Source organism: Podarcis gaigeae (assembly GCF_964106915.1).
Source record: "Podarcis gaigeae genome assembly, chromosome: 2".
NCBI classification, from domain to species: domain Eukaryota; kingdom Metazoa; phylum Chordata; class Lepidosauria; order Squamata; family Lacertidae; genus Podarcis; species Podarcis gaigeae.
This window is the reverse complement of record NC_139679.1, coordinates 51975308-51996286: the sequence shown is the minus strand read 5'-3', so window position 1 is coordinate 51996286 and position 20979 is coordinate 51975308. Positions and strand designations below refer to the sequence as shown.

Below are 20979 nucleotides of genomic sequence, written 5' to 3'. Positions count from 1 at the left end.
AAAAGAAAGTGCTTCTTCACACAGAGCGTGGTTAACCTATGGAACTCACTGCCACAGGAGGCAGAGATGGACACCAGCTTGGATGACTTGGCTATGTAGACAGTTTGGCTATGTTCTACCTCTACTTTCTTCTTATGCTCTTAGACACCCAAGACAAACTTTATTTCGACAAGCCTACCCTAACACATACTTCAGTTATGCATGCTTGTTTTCAACATTTGCTGATTTTTATTTGCATATCACTGATAATTGTTACACACTGTTTTGTGTACACCACTTAGAGGTGCCTTTAAAATTTGTTAAGTTGCTTATACATCCCCCCCCAAGCAAATGCATACCAATAAATAAACAGACACCCCCATGTTCAAGACTTTGCAGAAACCGCAATGGCTATTTTCACAGGGCATTAACAAATAATTACACACACACACAACCCTTCTTCCTGCCACTTGCAAACTGGATGCATCGCCTGCCACCCGCGCAGTCCCATTTCCACCAGCAGGTGGCAGAAGGCAGCATCCCGTTTTCTCCCGGCAGTGAAACAAACCCAGCCCAATGGTGCTATCCCCCCCCCCCCGCCGCCGCTTCCCTCCTTCTCTGCCCCCACTCCCGTTTTCGCCTTTCATCCCAATTTGCAGCCGGCGCTGTCTTCGCGAAAACTCCTCCCGCTGCACCTGAAAGAGGCTCCTATTGACAAACTTGGCTGGAACGAGGTGAGCGCTGGGCGGGGCTCCTCGCGGGGAGATTCGAGGCTCATTCAGCGCTACTGAAACGGGGGGGGGGGGAGGCTGAGGAAGAGGCTCCGCTCGCTCGTTTGATAAGCAAGCTGCGTGCATCTAGACGCGCCCCCCCCCCGCCCTCCGCTCCCCGTCCTTCCCGGATCCACACCCCCCTGGAGCCGTAGGAAGAGCTGGAGCTGGCATCGGGCTGCGCGCTGCCTGACAGCCCCGGCGCCAGAAGGCGAGCCTGGCGGGGGAGACGCCGCGTCCACACGAAGGGGCTGCGCCGGGTGGATCGGTGGGGGGAAGACCGGCTGGGGGGCAGAGCGAGGGCGGGAAGGCACCTGGTCCGGGCTGATTCTTAGGCTGCTGCTTTTATCCTCTCTCTCGCTCCCTTTTTTTAACCCCACCCCTGACCTTATTATCTGCCCGTCCAAGATTAAGCGCAAAGACAGAAGCCCAGAGAGAGAGAGAGAGAATAGCCCGGGCGATCAAGGAGACACCTGCGGATAGACGGGAATCAAACGGAAATAATACGTATATTTCTCTAGGGAAGGTTTTTTTTCCTTCTCCTTTAGGATTTTTTCCCCTTTCTATAAAAAAAGACTCGCTGCCACGAAAAGGAGGAGGGGGCAGCGGAAGGCACCGGAGAGAATTTAAAGGACAGTTTTCCCTCCCTTTGTTGAATGAGAAGAACGGGGCCGGATCATCATGAGCACCAGCAGTAAGTACCAGACTCCTTTGCTTCGCTGGGGGTGGAACCGCGGCTTCGTTTTGCATTGGGACCAGAATGTCACAGGCAGCAAGAGAGACGTGGCAGCTGATCGGCTTAAGGTCTCTTTTCCTTCTTTGGTTCTCTCTTATCCCCCCCCCGCCCCCTTTCTTTCTTTTTAAATGGGGACTACCTGAGTCCCTGGCACCTTCCCCCCTTCCACATCTATATTTTCTGACAGCTGGGCTTCAACGGTATTGTCTCTGTGTGCTCTGTGGTTGGAAAGCCCTCTGCAGCCCCTCGTTCTACTCCAGTGTGTAGTCTACTCACTCTTGCCTTCAGCCTGTGCCACCCTGTGTGTAGACGCCGGTGTCAGCAGGATACCATCAGCGGGTGTCCCAGGGCAGAGTTCAAAGAGAGAGGCATTGGGGAATGTGCATGTTCTCTCTCTCTCTCTCTCTCTCTCTCTCTTTGTGTGTGTGTGTGTGTGTGTGCGTTTGCATATTGATGGGGGTACCAAGCATTGACCTCTCCTCATACTATTCTATATTGGACACTAGCATGCGTTTAAATAAAATAAAGAGAGGTATCATCAACCAAGGCACCACATCTGGATTTCTTAAATAAGTGTAAGCAGGCAGATAGGTATAGAGTGGGTACAGACAGGTGCCCATTTTATGGCACAACAGTCATCGGCAATTTCAAGCTGCTGTCTCGCTCTCTCATTTTGTCATTCCCTTATTACTCTGTGTGCCAACAACACACACATCTACTTTGTTGGTGAGGGTTTTGCCCCTTCCATTAAAGGGAAGCTAGCCCAAGCTACCTTTATAGCTTACGCATCATGCCGCTTCGGGGAGAGCCCGGCGCTCATTGGTAGAGACACGCACTTTGCACGCAGGAGGTCCCAAGATAACATCTCAGGATCTGGAGGAGCAAGGCTGGGGGAGATGAGGACCTCTGGCTTGGGACGCCACTGCCTGTCAAGGAAGATAATGCTGAGCTGGGGGAAGCATAAGGCAGCTTATGTGATAGCGGGCAGTTCAGTTTGTGGTAGTCTCCTTGGAATTTGACTTTGAATGACAAATAGCATCCTTGCGCACGTAGCGAATGAGGTTCTCATCAAACAGGGCAGCAGCCAGTGGATCTGGAGAAGGGTCCTAGCTCAGTGGGAAAGCATCTGCTCTGCATACACAGGGTCCTGGGTTCAACCCTGGCATCTCCCAGTAAGGCTGAGAAGAAGACCTGGAGAGACACTGGCAGTCAGTGCAGACAATACTGAGCTAGGAGGAGCAATGGTTTGACTTGGTACAAGGCATCTGCCTGTGTGTCTAGGAGTTCCATGCCCCCCCCCCTAAGGTTCCTCTCCCTTTTGGCCAGCTCACTGGCGAGTCTGTTGTTGATCCTGGGTTTCTCAATGCAAGCAGGTGGTGCTGATGTCTCTTCAAGACGGATTGCACAGGAAGCATTCCTTGACAGCGCAGTTCAGGCCTGAGAACAGGCAGTTCTAGGTTTTGCAGGCTGTGTATGTGTCATAGACAAGTAAAACTTTCTGGGTGCCCTCTGCGGAAGCCACACCTGAGACTTGGGCTGGGTCAGTGGATTTTGGGGCAAGAGAAAGCTGGGTTAGTAGAGGCAGACAGTAGGCAGCAGACCCTTTTGGATGCACAATAACAAAAGGCATGGGGTGCTCACCTACCTCTGCCGTCACCTTCAGAGAACTGGTAAATAAATAGCCTTGAGGGGAGCAGAGTTCTCTTTTCTCCAGAGAAGATGGAATCAAAGGTGGACAGGATGAAGGGGTTCCTCTCAAGGGAAAAGGATACAGATTCACGACAACTGCTGCTCAGTAGCAGTTTCTTTCTCCAGAGCTTAATAGTCAGTTTGGATGCTGATAATTACTGTTTGAGGCCCAGCGTTTCATCCCTCCATCCTTGTGCCACTAAGCGCTGCCCCCTGTCCATTTTGTGTGCTGTGTTCGCAACCAGCTGCTTAAAGGAAAAATTACACATTTGCCACCAGCAGCCACACAAGAGTTAGGAGAAGGAAACAGAGCAGTGTGCCCTTTCACTTGTGGCTGGGGTAGGGTGCCTGTGTTTGAACTTAAGGTCTCTGGGGTCCATTCCTAATTCTATAATGGCTGAGCCAACATGGACTTGGCTCAGATTGGCTGAGTCAATCTGCCACGCCACATTTATGTGCCTTTGTCCTCCTCTCTATAGTGTGGCACTGAGATACTGAATGGTACCCTCACCTCACTTTGCAAAGTGATTTGTGCTCCCCCCCCCCCCCATGGTACAATGACTTATTTTTTATGAAGCAATAAACTTCCCATTTAGATGAATCCATAACCAAAAATTTTGAACTCTTGGATTGGTCAGGGCACAGAAACACAGCGTCCGAAACTCCCATGGTTCTAGGTGCATTTTGCAACAAGGAATTTCATTAGCGCAAGCAGTTTCTGATCTCTGGGCGCAGTACTAAGATTTCAGATTAAAACTCCAGAGTGGAAGAGAAAGAGGACCTTTTTCTGTCTCCCCACTTCCAGCCACCCTCTGAAGACTGGAAAAGAGACTCTCTTAAGAATATGGGGGGGGGGCAGGCAGGGGAAGCATGGCTTTGTTTTTTGTACTCTTCAGATAAGGACTAGACCAGGTGAAAAATGAATATGAGATTTTACCTGCAGTTCATTCATTTTCAGCTTTGTATTCTTGTTATAAAAAAGTGCACCTAGACATTCCATTGTTGCTCCCATAATCTACGTTTAAGGTGCCATTTAGGTCCTAGCTTTCATATCTCGGCTTCTAACACTGCACAAACACACAGGGTATGTCCATCTTTCTGCTGTGGTGCCCATACCTCTTTTCATAATACATGATTGTTTATCATCATGCTCCAAACTGGAAGACCCTCGTTATGATGGTTTTGGATAGACATGGAGGAAATAGCTTGTATCACAAGAACTTGTAGCAAGATGCAACCCTTGCCAGCGAAACCTGTCCACCTGGTAGAGGGGGTGTGTACACTGCTCTCACTGAAGGAGAATTGACAAGTGCTGTGCTTCTCTTTCTCCCCCCCCCCCAATTGGGATTTATTTGTTTATAAAATGTTTATACTGCTTAATATAGTAATTAAATAAAATCTCTGTATAGTTCACACATAAAAACCAGATGAACAAACACAATGCAACAGTGGATCACAAATAAAACTGAGCAGGTACAAATAATAATATTACCGGTAATAATGCAGAAGAAGAGTCAGAAAAGCAACCATCCACTTATGTGGAAGAAATGAAAGGGGTGCAAGTGGATTGAAGAAGGAATGCCCCCTCACCCTAGTCCTTACTAATCCCATCCACTGAGCATCATGCCAGCTCCTACCTCCGCAGTCCCATCCTATGTTTTGGTCACCATAAAAGTGTGCTTCTAGGCCAGTATTCTCCACCTTGATACTGTCCATCTGTTTTGGACTACAACTCCCATCGCTGCTTGCTGGGGCTGATATGAGTTGTAGTCCACAACAGCTGGAGGGCACCAGGTTGGGAAAGGCTGTGCTAGACTGTGATGAACTCTTGGGAATTAATGTAGATTTTTTTAAAAAAATACCAGGTTGGTATCAATAGCAGATGGCACGGTGGGGGCTACAGTAATCAGCTGGTGTTTGGTCAGTCCCATTGGTGCTGCTTCCCATGAGAAAGATGGGAAGGGATGAAGTGGCAATGAGGCTGGTGTAGTGCAAACACGCTGGCAAAACCCATCCAGTGCTGCCACTGGTGAATTTGCACAGCACTCCCACCTCTATGCTGCCTTGCCACTCCCTCTTTTATCTGCCAGTAAGCAGCAGAATTGAGGTCCTTTGAGTGCCCCTCACCACCACCTCGCCATCCTACTACCGCCAACATGGGATCAGAACATCATCACGGATCTTAGCCTTACAGCAGTTTGGTGGATGTGGGTCTCTAAGCGACTCTGTGATACTATAAGTGTGGGAAGCTTAAGTGGTACACTACCCCTTGGGGACTGATATATAACCAGCCATGCAGGTATTTGGCTATAGTCCTAAGCACACTTTCTAGACATTAAGTGCCATTGAGTCTGAGAGATGGACTTCTGAGTAAACTTGCTTCGGATGGCAGTACATGCCAAGCACAGTCCCCTGTGTCCTGAAGTAGAATACTAGGCTAATGCTCTTAGCGGCTTCCATTCCACTCTGGTTTAATTCTACAGCTTACAAATTCTCCTGTGTTTCCTTTCATTCTGGCTAAGACAATCCATGGGCAGGTACTTGGCGACAGCCATCATAGGAAACCTCAGCACAATGGCAAGCGACCTTCTCTTCCTCTTGCAATTCAGACTCCACTGCAGATGGACTGTGTCATATAGGCAGAAAAGGTCTGTTGCAAACTTAGCCAAAACAAAAAAAGAGCTTTGTCTGAATTGGGGCGGGGATGTTAGCCTCCGAGGAAACATGGCATTATTTCGTGTGGGGCAGTGCCCATTAAAAAACCATGTTTTGAGCCAGTCAGGGAAAGGAAGTGGTGGTGATGGAGGCGTCAGCTCCTCTTCAGATCCAAAACCAGTGCATGAAACCTGTTGCATGGCTCCCCCCAGAATGCATCTCTAATCTTTAATGACACTAGCATACATAATATATTCTCCTGTAGGCCTGATTCCTTCTGTTAACAACTGTTCTCTTGCTAGAAATGCGCCACTGAATCCTTTCTATAAGTTCCCTAACCCGAAATACCATCCAGTATGTGTGCTAGATGAGAAGATAATTACCCCTGAGTCAACTCACAGCTATGTCAAGCACTCCCATAACGCAAGCGCAGGAATTGAAACGATGCCTTGTATATGACGGAGCAAAGATCTCCCAGACAAGGAGACAAAAGTGTCTGCTAAAATGAAGGGACCAGCATGGTTCAGTGGATGTTGGCTTGGTCTTGGTCTTGAGAGATCTGGGTTTGGATCAATGTGGGTTGCTTTGAGCAAGCTACAATGTTTCAGCTTTGGTTTTTCCACCTATAAAGGTAATATATTTATGTCCCACCTTGCAGGCTTGTTGTGACAATAAATGAGATTGGGATCAAAGAGCACTTTTGCAAACTACAACTGCTGTTGTCCTGATGAAACCTAAATAATTTTTTCTCACATTTTCCAACTGCTCAGCAAGAAAATCTCTGGTGATGTCAATCGGCACCCTGTCCCACTCGCTTTGAAGGAATTTTGCCAGTTTATAGCAGCTGAGTATCTGCCTCATAGATTCCTTTTAAGCCTCTTATTTCTAAGCCATGTGTTACAATAATATCAGGGTTCTGTCTGGAACCAGGAAGGGACAGGAGAGCAGCTGCTTTGCCCTAAACACATCTTATTGTGCTTGGGTATCATCAAAAGCCCCTGCCCGTGAAATGGCCACCGTGCAGATGTCAACTGAAATTGCATCAGCACGATAGCAGCTCAGCATCGTGGGCCACTTGGACTCAGTGGCTCCCTGAGTGGCTCAAAGTCCTCTGTGCAGTTTTCTGCAGGTTGCTGCAAACCATCGGCAGGCCTCAGTGTTGTGGTTTGTTTTCTGTCAAGGTGCCAGGATTTGTTGTGCTCTTCGTGTATTTTATCTGAAAAGCGCAGGTAGCCTACACATCACGGTTTGCTGATCGTTCAAAACCACAAGTCTGGCATTTCAAGCCAAGATAGAGCCTGATTCTTTTTGTTGGTGAGGGGCATCTTATGATGGGCACACCTGTTGCTATTTATATGGACTCCCATGATCAGGCCATGTAAAGTATATTGGAGCAATGCTACAAAAGAACAGAAAGTTCTGCATTCTCTCCGTTTCGTAGGGGGTCGTGACATGTAGTGATACAGGAGCTTGCTGGGGAGAACTGCACAGTGAGAAGAAAGGCTCTTTGTTCTTTCATTGATACTGGATTTAATATGGCATTTGAGAGGGTTGGACCAGGAGCTGTTACATTGGTATTTACATGTGTAAAGCTATTAATATATCTCCTGAAAGTTAGCACCACTAATTAGCTACAAAAGGATTCATAAGGTTATAAATAGGTACATTGATGCCTCTGAGCATTTCTATTGAAGCTGGGTCCCTTGGTACAAGCCACTGCCAGGAAAAACCACAGAGAGGAGCTCCGTACACCCCCACCCCCTCACCCCAATTCTGCCAGCTATCAATTTCTGGTCCCATTATTAGGACACATGTTATATGTCACGGGAAACAGGAGACCAGTCACACATACCTGCAATACCACATGAGCAGTTAACTTTTATGCCCATCATTCTATACATCAAAGCCCATATTCTGTGTGTTTCGTTTTGTTTTGTTCTAATCTCATTCATTATTCTAGCTCTTTTCATTTACTATCAGATTGCCTTCTATTTATTTAAAGTTACCATTTGTGCACATTGCACTCATTTTCCTGAGCTAACAAGTACCAGGCACTCAGTGGCGTAGCGTGGGGGGTGCAGGGGGGGCCGGCCGCACCGGGCGCAACATCTGGGGGTTAGGGTTAGGAGGCGCAAATCCACGGGTTAGGGGGTGCAAATTACTTGCTTTGCCCCGGGTGCTGACAAACCACGCTACGCCACTGCAGGCACTAATTTTTGAAGTAGGTAGGGGGATAATTCTTAGTATCTTTGAGTTGGACTCCTTCACAACCACATAGAGACATTACAAGACTCCCGTTTCTTATTTTATCATCTGCGTTAAATGTGTTTATGAATGAATGTGTTAGCACACAGGCATAAGTGTATATATTTAGCTTTGCTTGAAAGAGGGAGAGAGAGAGACAGACAGACAAACAAACAAACAAACAAACAGAGAGAGAACCTGAGACTGCAATCTGTAGAAGAGGTAACATGTTTTGAGTCATGCATGAATCAGAATTTTCCAGTGAAAGTGACTGGCTGTCATGAACTGGCAGGACAACAAGCAGGATGGAGAGGATCAAGGAGGATGGAGAGGATCATGGTGAGGGGTGTAGACTGGAGTGGGACACACTGGGGCAAGCTGTGGGTAGGGAAGGAGAGGTTGGTGTAGGAAATACTCGTGAGATGATGGAGGATGACAAGGGGATGGGGGTCAGTGCACAGGAACCAGAGCAGCAGGACCCATCCCCAGAGCCAGAGGGACCCCTGTCCTCATGAACATGGTGGGATCTGAAGCATAGGAAGTAGCGGAAGGGGGGCTCCTGGAGGCTGAGGCAGGCAAGGGCCCACAGCCCAGCTCCCTAGCTGGCCAGGTGGGGCTCGCTAGCTCTGGGAGGTGGTGTGTGATTCCTCAGCGCAAGCTTCCTCAAACTCCAAATGTTTTGAGACTACAATTCCCATCCTCCCTGACCACTGGTCCTGCTAGCTAGGGATTATGGGAGTTGTAGGCCAAAAAAACATCTGGAGAGCCGAGTTTGAGGAAGCCTGCCTCAGCTAGAGTAGGCTTGGAGCAGGTGAGGATCACCTGCCTCATCAAGCCCAGGTGCTGCAATCAGCATGCAAAGTAAAAAAGGGAAGCAGAGCTGAAGTGCTGTGTCTGCTCAACTGCCCAAGTTGATGGACCTTGGTTTGGATGCTCCTGGATGTCTACGGGATGATGCTTCCGTTTGGACTTTTAGACACATGGATTGACCCTGGACTGGGGACTTGACATACCTGGCCTTGCTGCCAGGTAGGCCTGGGGTTCGGAACACTAGCAGGCAATTCAGGACAAACAAATGAAAGCGTTTCTTCTCCCAGTTAACTTGGGATAGCCCTGGCTGCCAGCCTTTTCCTCTTTAGTCTTCATGCTACCCTTGTAGAATTCAGCAGGGAGGAGAAGAGGAGCCAAATGGGCATTTGTGGGCTCTGCCCGTATTTTGTTCTGTCTCCACCTGCTGCTGGGCTCCCCGCTTTCTTCCCCACCAGTCCTGATGGGCACCAGCTACAACTGGGCCAATGTAGCCTTACAGCTTGATCTTAACTATGTTTGCTTATAAAGAATGAGAGCTGAATTCATCAAGGTTTACTTCCTATCAATAAGAATAGGATTGATAGTTTTCATCTGAATGCTTCTTGACACCACTGGCCTCTGATTATTATTCTGCTATTGCTGTTTAAAACAGTATCACCAGGAAAGAAACTATTGACTGATTCCTAGTCCCACACAAGCACTACAGCAAATAGATCCAAAGGTCTTCACGTATCTTCACAAGCTTCCATTCCTGCCTCCCACACTGCACCAGTTCTGTGCCGTTTTCCAAATGCTGTGGAGCATTGCAAAGGGTGGTTCATTGATGCAGGGCTATTGACCTGAAATGAACCACACCTATGTAAGTGGTCAATGAGTCACTTCTTGAACATCCTCCAAACCTTGCACAGTACTCTGGCTTGCCACGGTGGCTGCTGCACACTTGTGTTCAGCAGGCTCCTCTCCTAGGAGTGGCAGGCTCACAACAAAGCACGCTTGTTTGATTTACTCTCTGCTGGGGAAAAAAAAAGAACATGCACGAGTGAAAATCCACCCAAAGGAGATTAAACTGAGCTAACCCTGATGAGTATCTGTTTGGTTCTTCCTGCAGGGCAACTAACAGCACAGCCCTAACCAAGGTCACTTCCACATGTTTGAAGCACGCTGATACCACTTTAGCTGTCACGAAGAAGCCCGAGAGCTGCAGTTTATTAAAGCTGCTGGGAACTGTAGGTCTGTGAGCCCAGCACCCTTAACAAACTATAGTTTCCATGATTCTTTGGGCAAACCCATGACTGTTAAGAGTATGCATGTATGGTGTGGATGGGACCCGTGTCTGCTCAGAAGTAAACTCTACTAAATTCAGTGGGGTTTGATCCCAAGTGGAATTAGGTTTGTATTCTAAAGATGCATCACCTTCAGCAAATCGCTTCAAACTTCTGTCATGCTGTTGCTCCTCTACTGCCACTGCTACTACTATGGTTACTTTTAGTTCAACTTCTATGCTTCTCAATTGCCTCAGCTGGAAGGAAGAATGATTGACGGTCCAACACCTAAGCACAAAGCACCTTTGACTTCACTCCCCCCCCCCTCTTATCTTGGGACAAGACTCAAGCTCCATGGAAGCAGGAAAGAATTACCTATGAGGGCTGGTGCATGGTTAGTTTCATCAGAAGGATGCCACTAAAAACAATCTGTCTGGGCCAGATTCAGCTAATCAGTTGCTCTAGAGAAACCCTTAGTGCAACCCTGGCAAGGCTCTAAGTGGCCAAGAGAATTCCCAGAACAGATCAGCAGAGGGAGAGAAGAATGTTCTATCTGGCAAGCGGAAGGGCTTATGCTGATAGAACAATTGTAATAGTGTGATGTTGAATTCCTCCCTAGGTGTCAAATTATCTCTGCTCCAGTTGTGATATTTAGAACTCTTTCCCATCTGGATCACCACTGTGTGTGTTCACAGCTTTGCTTGACATTCTTGGTAGTCATGGAGCATCTGGGGCCATGCACAGGTCAATTGTAGCGGTCCATCATGTGATGACTGGGGAATGGGAGATGGTTTTAACTGGGAAAATGGTGAAAAAGCACCCCTGGAGGGAGCAAGTGCCAAAAAGCTCCCTGTAGAGGCTGCATAAGTCATGCTGATTCCACAGTCCCTCTTGGGTTAGTCATGTAGATGTCACAAGGATAGGGGGTGGGTTATCTCCTGGTACTCTCAAGGAGGGCATTAGCTCTGTCGTGCAGTCTTGTTTGGGAAGCTTCAAGCAGCTCCATATCTTCAATACTTCAGCATTCAGCCTCTGGACAGAGTGTGATTGGAGCTGTGAGTTCTGGGTAGCAGTTGTCTAGTAATCACCATGCCATGGCAGAAGAGGGTGGATGTTAAGTACCTTATAGGAACAAGAGCACTGAATGACTATTTCTGTCATCTAAATCAGGGATCCCAGTTACGTCCACTAAGTATTATTGCACAGTAATCTCCAGGGACATGTGGTTACAAAGTGTTTACTAGCAAACTCTATTAAGTCCCCCTGTAATTAAACAAGAACCACATGGCACTGGCAATCTTCTGCCCCCGTGTGCTCTTCCCCTTCTCTTGGTGAAAGGCCTGGGTGCAGTTTCCTATGATGAATGATCAGCCATCATGGCAGAATTTGCCGAGGTGTTTGCTGCGACTTCAGGGACTCACATGAGTGAATGGGGAGGACATGGAACCAGCTCTTCTACATGGGCTTGATGAAATAACAGACATTGTGTGTGGAGATGACAGTCACTAAGGGCAGTCCTCTTCATTCTGCACATATACTTAAGACAGGGTTAAAACCCTGTGAATCAAATGTCTGCTATTGGTTTCCCCCCTTGTTTATCGGACAGTGGAGACTCTGATGGATTTCAGCTGGCAAGTAAAAACAATTCTATTCTCCCAGGCATTTTGAGTAAAATTAGTAACCACTCTTTGGCTTTATTGTTCTCCTGCAGTTGCTCTATAGTTGGTTTTCTATTAACTCAGTTGCTTTTAATAACTTACATTTTATGTATTATTTTGTACATTGTTGGAAACTGCCGTGGGATCACAGTGATGTGGTGAACAGCAGTCTAGAAATTGGAGAGGTGTATAGCTTCTAATATTATCGCAGAAATATGACAAATAAGGGTGGTGGTTTTTAAGGGAATAGAGAAGACTAATAAAAGATTGTGCTGCTTCTTGTGATTGTGGTTTTGCCACTTTAGGGTAGGGCAAATGCAATAGGAAACCATGATTTCCCACTATATGAATGAACCTGTGTGAATCTTGGTCACATGTCCTTCCCTCTCTCCTTCCTTGTGAGTGGCTGCATGGAGTAGACTGGAAATGTTCACCTCTTCTTCTAAAAAGCCATTGTTCCCTGTCTGTGCTCACAGAACTGTGGTTTGTTTAAGCATGGCTTGTTAGAATGAATCAGGATCAAAGTGTGGTTTCGGTTCCTTACTTGTTCCAAACCCACAGCTTAAAGAAACTACAGTTCCAAGAGTCTGAATGTAGCATGGGTTTGGTTATAAGCAAAGGCAAAAGCTTCTGATTGCCATGTGGCTGCACCAGAGGTGGGAACACACAAATGTGATGCTTGTGTCGGCTTGTTCATGTGGTGAGAAACAGTGGCTCCCTGAAGAGCCTATTGCCTTACTACAGTCATCTGATCTCTCCTTGGATGGAAGAGCTCAAAGCACAAATAAGAATCATGGTTTATCTGTGAATCATCTAGTCTCAACAACGTGTTCAACTTGTCATGCAATATGCTTAGAATTTTTTTCCATTAACCAAATCTATTTTGGAATCCATTGCCCAATGAATGGGATTGTCTTTCGGTGTATTGGATGTGTGACATCCTGACATGGTGTTTTCACTTTTATTTATCCATGGGAAATGGTTCTGTGATCCATCCAACAAGTGTAAGATGTTCCTTCTGAACTAGAACCAGTAAGAAATATAGAAGTGGCTTGGAACCTTACTTCCCATGAGTGGAACACTGCTCAAGGGATACTCTTGCTGCTGGGAGGTTATTTTCACAGATTCCCCTTTTCTCGTCTGCAGCCTCCACTCTCATCCAAAAAAGTTAGTGGGGCTCTTTGCACAGCATAGGAGATGTTGCCCCACAGCGGGAGCCTCCATTGGATCAGAATACCTTTTGTGAGTAGAATTCACAGAAGGGAAACTCCAGCTTCAAGCTGTAATGATTCACACATTCATTACAGCAAACCTACACAACTTGTGACTCATTGAGCCTTTCTCGGATCTTTCAGTTGCTTGGCAACCTGTTTTTCACAGGCCCAGGCAGGCAGCAACACCCCCTCATGCCCCCTATACAGGCGAGCCCCCTATATGACTGCCATATATGGCTGCTGAGCTTCAGTTTTGTCACAAGTTCTGCAGGCCTGCATTACAGTCGCCCGTCCATTAAAAATAAATTAATCCTGCCAGCAACATAATTTTTCCACCCTAGGGTTAACCTACTTGTCATCTCAAGTATTTCCTCCTTGGCCCTCTTGCACCATGGGCAGTGGCTCTCTGAGGACAGGAAGAGGGCAAAGCTCTCTAATTCCACTCCTACGTTTGATGGATATCAATCCAGAACGTCAACTGGAGAAACTGAATTATTTTAAGTGCTTGGCGTGCCCAGATAAAATTGTGGGCAACTTTCCTAATGATAGCAGTGCACTTAATTTGGCTGAATAATCATATTTGCGATAGTGGCAGCGTGGAATAAATGCATTATGGGGCACAGCCCAATGTCTCCCATTGCTTTCTAAAATCCAATGGGCAGAGCACACACTCCCATTCGTTGGCTGCTGTAGCCTGATGTCACATCAAAGCAGAGGCTTAATAAATGTGCTTTGGACGTCTAATTAGTAAGTAGACCAAGACTTCTTCCACAAATGCATCCTGGAGAGATGAAGCAATGTTGGCAGGGCAGCTGGTGACAACAAGAATTGATGAGATAGGCACCAACTTACAAAAATTGTTGGAAGAAACTCTGCCACTATGTTACAGCCCTACTCAGTGCTTTTTGCACCTAAAGCACACCTCTGGCAATTAAAGTGGAACTCCAGAGATTTGCTGAAATTATATTAAATCCTGCAGTATTGATACTCTGGGCTTTCTTCCTGCTATCTTTTTAGCCTCTCCCAAGCAAAATGGCCAGTTAATCTAGACACACGTAGGTCTAGTTCCCCTAAATTTCAACTAAAATTGTTCCTGGTCTCTACAGATCACATGGTTTGACTTTCCTCCATGCACACAGAGAAAGACAAGCATCTTCTTGCACATTGCAAACTAGATATAACAGAGACAGGTTCTCCTGATTTTCTCACCTGGGAAAGCATCCAAATATATAATTCCTCACATGAAGTTTGAAGTGGAAAAAATCTAGGAATGATTTATCATTAGCTCATCTGTTTGCATGAATCAGGCAAATGTAAGATTAATGCAAAGGCAAGTTCTAGCAACAGATGCAGAACTACATTAGGTTTTGGATTCTGTAGCAGATAGTAGTATCCTTTGGAAATAAGAGTTGGCTGACCAAGAAAAGGTTCATATTCTGTGTAAGTCTACAAACAAGGATGCTACATAAAACAAATTTACCCTCTTAAATCTTTCTCTGAATACTCTTCTGCGAAGTTCATTGTTGGTTACCTGCCAAAAGCAGATATTAGAAAGCAGTATTTGACATCTGGTAGTATATTGTAGTTGATGTGATATTTGATATTTAACAGTATTTGGTATCTGACCATCAACAGTTGATAGTATTTGATATTTGACACCTGTTGCTTTGCATCTGATAGTACTTGATATTTGGCAACCAGTTCCCTTATCATACCTAATATTTGACTATAAATATTTTCCAGCCTATATTTTATATCTGGTAGCATGAGGTATTCTGTAGAATGCAATCCACTGTTTCATTGTTTCATTTGATACCTTGTGATGGCTTCTTCCCCTTGATCAGAGGCACTTGTTGGAACATGTCAAGTGGCACTGCTGGAATTTCCTGACATCCCAGCTGTTGTCAATATCACCCGGACTTTAGAGAAGAAGGGTGGAGTGGGGTGGCAGAGTGCGGGGGAAGACTGGACTTGTATTTCAAGCACTGATCAGGGTTTGAAATGTATTTGAAATAAGCATGTCCTTCTACAACAAAAGAGTTAGAAATGATGAGGAGCATGTGAAAATTCCTCTCTAGACTGTCTAGACTCTAGACAGGAGTGTCTCTAAGTTTGAGTGATTACAGATGACTATTTAAACACTATTTAATATATTATGGTGTGTATATAAATATTAGATAAGCTTGACAGATAAGGTAGGTGGGGAGAATTTTTACTACAGTTGATTAAAAATCTAGGGAAACAGGGGAGTGGTGAAATTTTCCTTATCACTTAGTTGTTTAAGAAGACCCATGATGACAGCCAAGTGCAGAGCCATGGGTCATGTGTCTCAATCCAGCAAGTGGAATGGCTACATTTTACCCCACAGCAGGTACAAATGAGTGATTGGTGGCATCAGTGCTGGACTGTGGAAGTGAATGGTCATCCATCTCACCAAGTAGTTATATGCACATCACCTTGAGCTGTTATTTGGTAAATGGGTCGGCCATTTCGTTTAATGGCTTTAAACTCTTTCAGCCCCTTCTATCCTTATTTATTGCCCCCCACTAAATTGCCCAGCCAAATGTTAGATTGCCACAGTAATTCTGTTACCAGTATCCCCTTCTGTTATTCGCCACTGTAAAGCTTATAACCTTGTTTCCATGCCAGAGTGCCCCACAGCCAAATCAGCCATAATTGGGGCTAATAACGAAATAATTGTATTCTGAAATCTCTGGTTTTCTTCCCGAAGTGCAGATGTTGCTGGTCAGAAAAGGTGTAAATTTATCCAACCTGTTCTTTTGGTTCTCTGCCGTTCCCTTTTCTGGTCTCTGATAATGCCGCAGAGGCCACTAACAACTTTGAAATCTGCATTTGGTGCAAAGCCACATAATAGAATTGTTATTTGTTATTATTAGTTTGCAAACCACCAGAAGTTTTCTAGGCACTATACAAAGATTTAAAAGCAACGCAGTCCTAGTGCCCACAGGCTTACAATCTAGTAAACACAGTACAAAAGGAAAATGAGATGTTACAGGATAACAAGTATGTTGAGTCACAAATTGTTTATGAAGATATAAAAAGCAAGTGAATATATAATGTCATAACTATTTGTATACAGGAAGTTGTTTTGCACTGGAACAGACCATTAGGCCAAGTGGCTCAGTGCTGTGTCCTCTGACTGGAAGCAGTTTGCCTGGGTCTCAAGCAGATTTATCTCCCAGGTTTGCCCCTTACAAACCTTTCCGCTGGAGAGGCAAGAGACTGAAGCCAGGGCCTACACGGGATGTGCTGTGTTACTGGGTTTTGGCTACTTGTCTTGAACAGATGGATCTACCTAGTCCTGGGTAGGGGAGAAATTAAGTTTGGTTCACATCGGAAGTTGAACCTACCTAATTGACATTTTCTGAAACAATATGAGAATGAAAACTCAGCCATCCTTCAAAATTTGCCCGTCTGAATTTCGCAGTGCAGTTCTGCAGTGCATATGCTGTGGTCAAGCATGTGTGAAAATAACACCATAATGCATTGCATCAGGAGAAATTGTTTTGTAAAAATGTATATATTAGACAAAATTAATAAAAGTGTATCTATTAGGAGAAAATTTGGGCAAATTTTCACAACAAAACTTTTTAAAGGACATAACTGTAAACTGGCATGGAAATGCGGAGAACGAAACTTTAGATTAGAAAAGTGAGAAACCAAGACTGACAAATTCACCCATCCCTCATCTTGTGTTGGACCATTGGCCCATCAAGCCCAGTTTTTTAACAATCCAGCTGGCACACTGCTTTTCCTATGGATGCTACTTAATATCCTTTTACTTGAGGGTGCCTGAGGCTGAATGCAAGATCTTCTTCATTCAGAGCACCTCATGGGGACCATTAAGATTTCCTAGGTTAGTTGTCTGCAGCTTTGCTTTGAATTTTATGCCCTCTTACTAATTTTCTGTAGTGTGCAGGTGGCCAACCTGCAGTCCAAGGGTTGGATGTGGCCCCCAATCATCTTTTATGAGGCCTGCAGTGCCTCCTGAAGCCCCATTCTTATATTCTTTCATGCTCATTTGCTCCTTATTTTTTCTGACTTTTAAAAGTGTTATTCTATCTTTCTATGTGGTTTTAAAACACCTGGAAGAGGCAGTAAATAAGTTCTTTTCAAAAACGACAACACTTTTTAATTGGCTGCATCAGTGGCGTAGCGTGGGGGGTGCAGGGGGGGCCGGCCGCACCGGGCGCAACATCTGGGGGTTAGGGAAATCCACGGGTTAGGGGGCGCAAATCCATGGGTTAGGGGGCGCAAATTACTTGCCTTGCCCCGGGTGCTGATAACCCATGCTACGCCACTGGGCTGCATGGCTGGATGGGGGGGGTCATCATCCCCAGCGGTCCTCCTCTCACCACAGCACAAAGGAATGTGATATTTTCCCACCCTTCCTCCTTGCCTCATCCTTACTCCAGACATTTCAAGTACTTGAGTTGTGTAAAATGTAGTACAGTGGTACCTCTGGTTAAGAACTTAATTCATTCTGGAGGTCCATTCTTAACCTGAGGTACCACTTTGGCTAATGGTGCTTCCCGCTGCCACCACACAATTTCTGTTCTCATCCTGAAGCAAAGTTCTTAACCCAAGGTACTATTTCTGGGTTAGCGGAGTCTGTAACCCGAAGCGTCTGTAACCCGAGGTACCACTGTAATTTCTAATGTGGCAATTGCGGTAAAGTGTTTTTTTCTCCAGTGTGTGTATGCCGATACAGCTCCTTGCCAAGGGCGAAAGGGACCCTAGGTATGACTGTGTAGTGGCCATTGGTAGAAACAAATGTTTACCCATCTCTGCTGCAGAGGCAGTACTGCCTAGCTTCAGTTCAGGTGTGTGTTTTATGTGACTAATACATCAGGCTGTCGTCATATCAACATGGGAAAGGAGAAAGCAGAAAGTCATTCATAAGAGTGCACAGAAGATGCTGAATTGATGGTTGGAGAACTGCTAGCAAGTGAAGTAATTTTACCTTGGTGAAAGATAACTCTTGTTAAATAACCTCTCTGAATTATGTTTCTTGTAAACATGCCCTATATGCCTGAGGAGGGAGTTTCCCTTTCACATTTCATCACTTTGCTATCTAGCAGCCTTGCCATGTTCTGTACCAGATCAAGATTACAGGAGGGCAAGGTGAGCTTTGAGGTGTTTTTGGCCTCTTAGGTGCTATAAATATCCAAGTTGCTTTGAACACTGTTGTTACATTGAACTTGGAGATAAGTGAGTGTAGGTAAGGTGATACTTTCAGTTGGCCCATTCTCTTTCGATAACAGTGTGTGTATACAAGCTGCTGCCCTCCCAAATGTTCTTCTCTAAGTGGAAATCTAAAACATCCTCAAACTATCAACACAAGTCCTGAGAATGACACGCCCTAGTTGCTGGGTTGCTTCCATGAGCTACCTATATTTTTGCCCTGAAACACCCAGGCCTGTTGAAAAACAGGCCCTTGAAACCTGCAACATTCTAAAGAGTTAAGGTAAAGGTAAAGGAACGCCTGACCATTAGGTCCAGTCGTGACCGACTCTGGGGTTGCGGCGCTCATCTCGCTTTATTGGCCGAGGGAGCCGGCGTACAGCTTCCTGGTCATGTGGCCAGCATGACTAAGCCGCTTCTGGCAAACCAGAGCAGTGCACGGAAATGCCGTTTACCTTCCCGCTAGAGCGGTACCTATTTATCTATTTGCACTTTGACATGCTTTCAAACTGCTAGGTGGGCAGGAACAGGGACCGAGCAACTGGAGCTCACCCCGTTGTGGGGATTTGAACCGCCGACCTTCTGATCAGCAAGTCCTAGGCTCTGTGGTTTAACCCACAGTGCCACCCGCGTCCCTTCTAAAGAGTTAGATGGCCCATTAAGAGATGATGCCTCATTTCCTGGATACCTGTAAGGGATTTGCTTTGGAAAAGGAACCCTCTGTTCTAGGCTCGCCTGGCTTTCAGAAATCATTTGACTGGGAGGAAAAGAGAACCAAACAAATTAGCACTCAGCAGGCTGCCTATCAGGATATGTAGAGCGCACTATCTCATTCAGCAGCAGCATGTTTCCTGCTGCTAGGTTACTGTGTGTGCATGTAAACGGCCAAGGGAACCAGATGGATTGTTAATGGGAACCATGGCAGGAAATATATATATTTAGTATTCCAGAAATCTTAACTGGTGCAAAGACCAGATCTTCTGTGGAGTTAACCATCACAAGACCAGAGTTTCTTTGTTGTTCATTTTAGAGGCTAGATCCAGATTTTTGTGCAGGTGTGTTTTCAGAAATATTAAATGGGTGTAGAGGGAGGAGAGATTATTTCCCTGGATTATGCCTTCTTGGGCACAGAAAGGTGATTTATAGCACAGACACTACACATATTTACTCAAAAATAGATTTCAAAAAATACAGTGGGACTTGGTTCAGAGTGTGCATAGAATTTCTCCCTCCATCTCTTCTGTTTGATTTAACTTGATCAACAGTTTTCCTCTTGCTAAATGGATTGTATCCTTTAGACAATTTGTTTTCATTTACACCTCCCACAGCAGTGGTTCTCAAACTTTTGTCTCCAGGCCACACTTTCAGAATAGAAATTTGCTTGCGCACTGATTTTTTTTATTGATGAAATACATTGAAAAATAAAAACAAGTTTGAGTAGTGCTTGATTTATAAGACAGAACTACTTTATACTATGATCATGGAACATCCAGAAAGTATAAAACAATGCAGCTACATAAGAACATGTATCATTCCCAGAATATAACATTGATTGTCCTTGAATCTTCCTGCTACACTTGCCATCAACTCCTCCCACACCAGTGTCACACACCACACCCTTTCAGAACCTCTTTTCTGTACTGTATCACTCATTCCTCTCAACCCACAATCTTCTCCTGCATAAGTGACCATCTCCTCATAGTGGAAAATTAGGTAAAAACACCAGAACGTTTTCATTCTCTTAAAATAATTTATTTTCTCTAGATCAGGCCTGGCCAAACTTGGCCCTCCAGCTGTTTTTGGCCTACAACTCCCATCATCCCTAGCTAGAAGAACCAGTTGTAAGGGATGATGGGAATTATAGTCCCAAAACAGCTGGAGGGCCAAGTTTGACCAGGCCTGATCTAGATAATAATCTGGTTGCCTTTCTTACTTTGATTTGTCATCTCTGGGAATCAGGGTGATGCAAATGATTACACTAGACATACACATCTAGGTATGCACACTTGTATATGCCCAATTCTATATTCTTGTAAAATATCAAGATGGTGTACAGCAATTTAAAATCATTAAAAGCCATATGGAACAATCATATTGAGTGGCTTATTTTTTAAAAAACAACAACAACTGTAAACAACTGCATAGGCCTGTCAACATTTTTTTAAAGTCTTCAAAAGATGCCCAAATCTTTGCTGGAAGAATGTCCCACAGATAGGACCAGAAAACTAAATGTTTGACTTCTGGCTGAGGCCAGTAGGATTTAAAATGGGGAAAGTTAACAGTGCTTTTCTGGATGACATCGGCGATCACACTGAGAGTGTGAGACTGCTCTTTACAAATGGACAAGTCTGAAAACTTCTGACTGCAGATAAAAACATATTTATCTCCCACTGTTAGCAATTCTGCTTAGGGAAGAGGCAACAGTTCTTTCTGGAGGTAGAGGGAAGGCATGTGAGGCTGAGTTGCTGGCCAGGAACAATCAGCCTCACCTCTTATTGTGTGAACCCTGAGATGCTGCCTGCCTATGTGCTTGTGCCGGACTATCGATAAACTCTCTCCCATCTTGGGAGAGGCTACCCATCAAAAGCGTCTCTTCTTAACGGCATTTTAAAAATAGCTCAGCACCAGCAAGAGGGAGGGGTTGGCTCCCATATAAAGTAAGGTGGGGAAACTGAGCTAGTGGAGTAATGGAAACATTTGCGTTCCAGCCAAGCACGTGACTGATCACTCAAGTGTGGTGCTGTCTTATTGTACTGC

The 20979-nt window shown here is 45.3% G+C and overlaps 1 long non-coding RNA gene across 1 annotated transcript in view; it reads left to right on the top strand.

Moving 5' to 3' along the window:
- The first annotated feature begins 549 nt into the window (after positions 1-549).
- LOC310838608 overlaps positions 550-20979 on the top strand; it is an 87202-nt gene continuing 66772 nt past the window's right edge. Inside the window, exons 1-2 of the long non-coding RNA XR_014561078.1 lie at positions 550-713; positions 1298-1443. This is a non-coding gene — a long non-coding RNA (uncharacterized lncRNA). The remainder of the gene's footprint in view (positions 714-1297; positions 1444-20979) is intronic.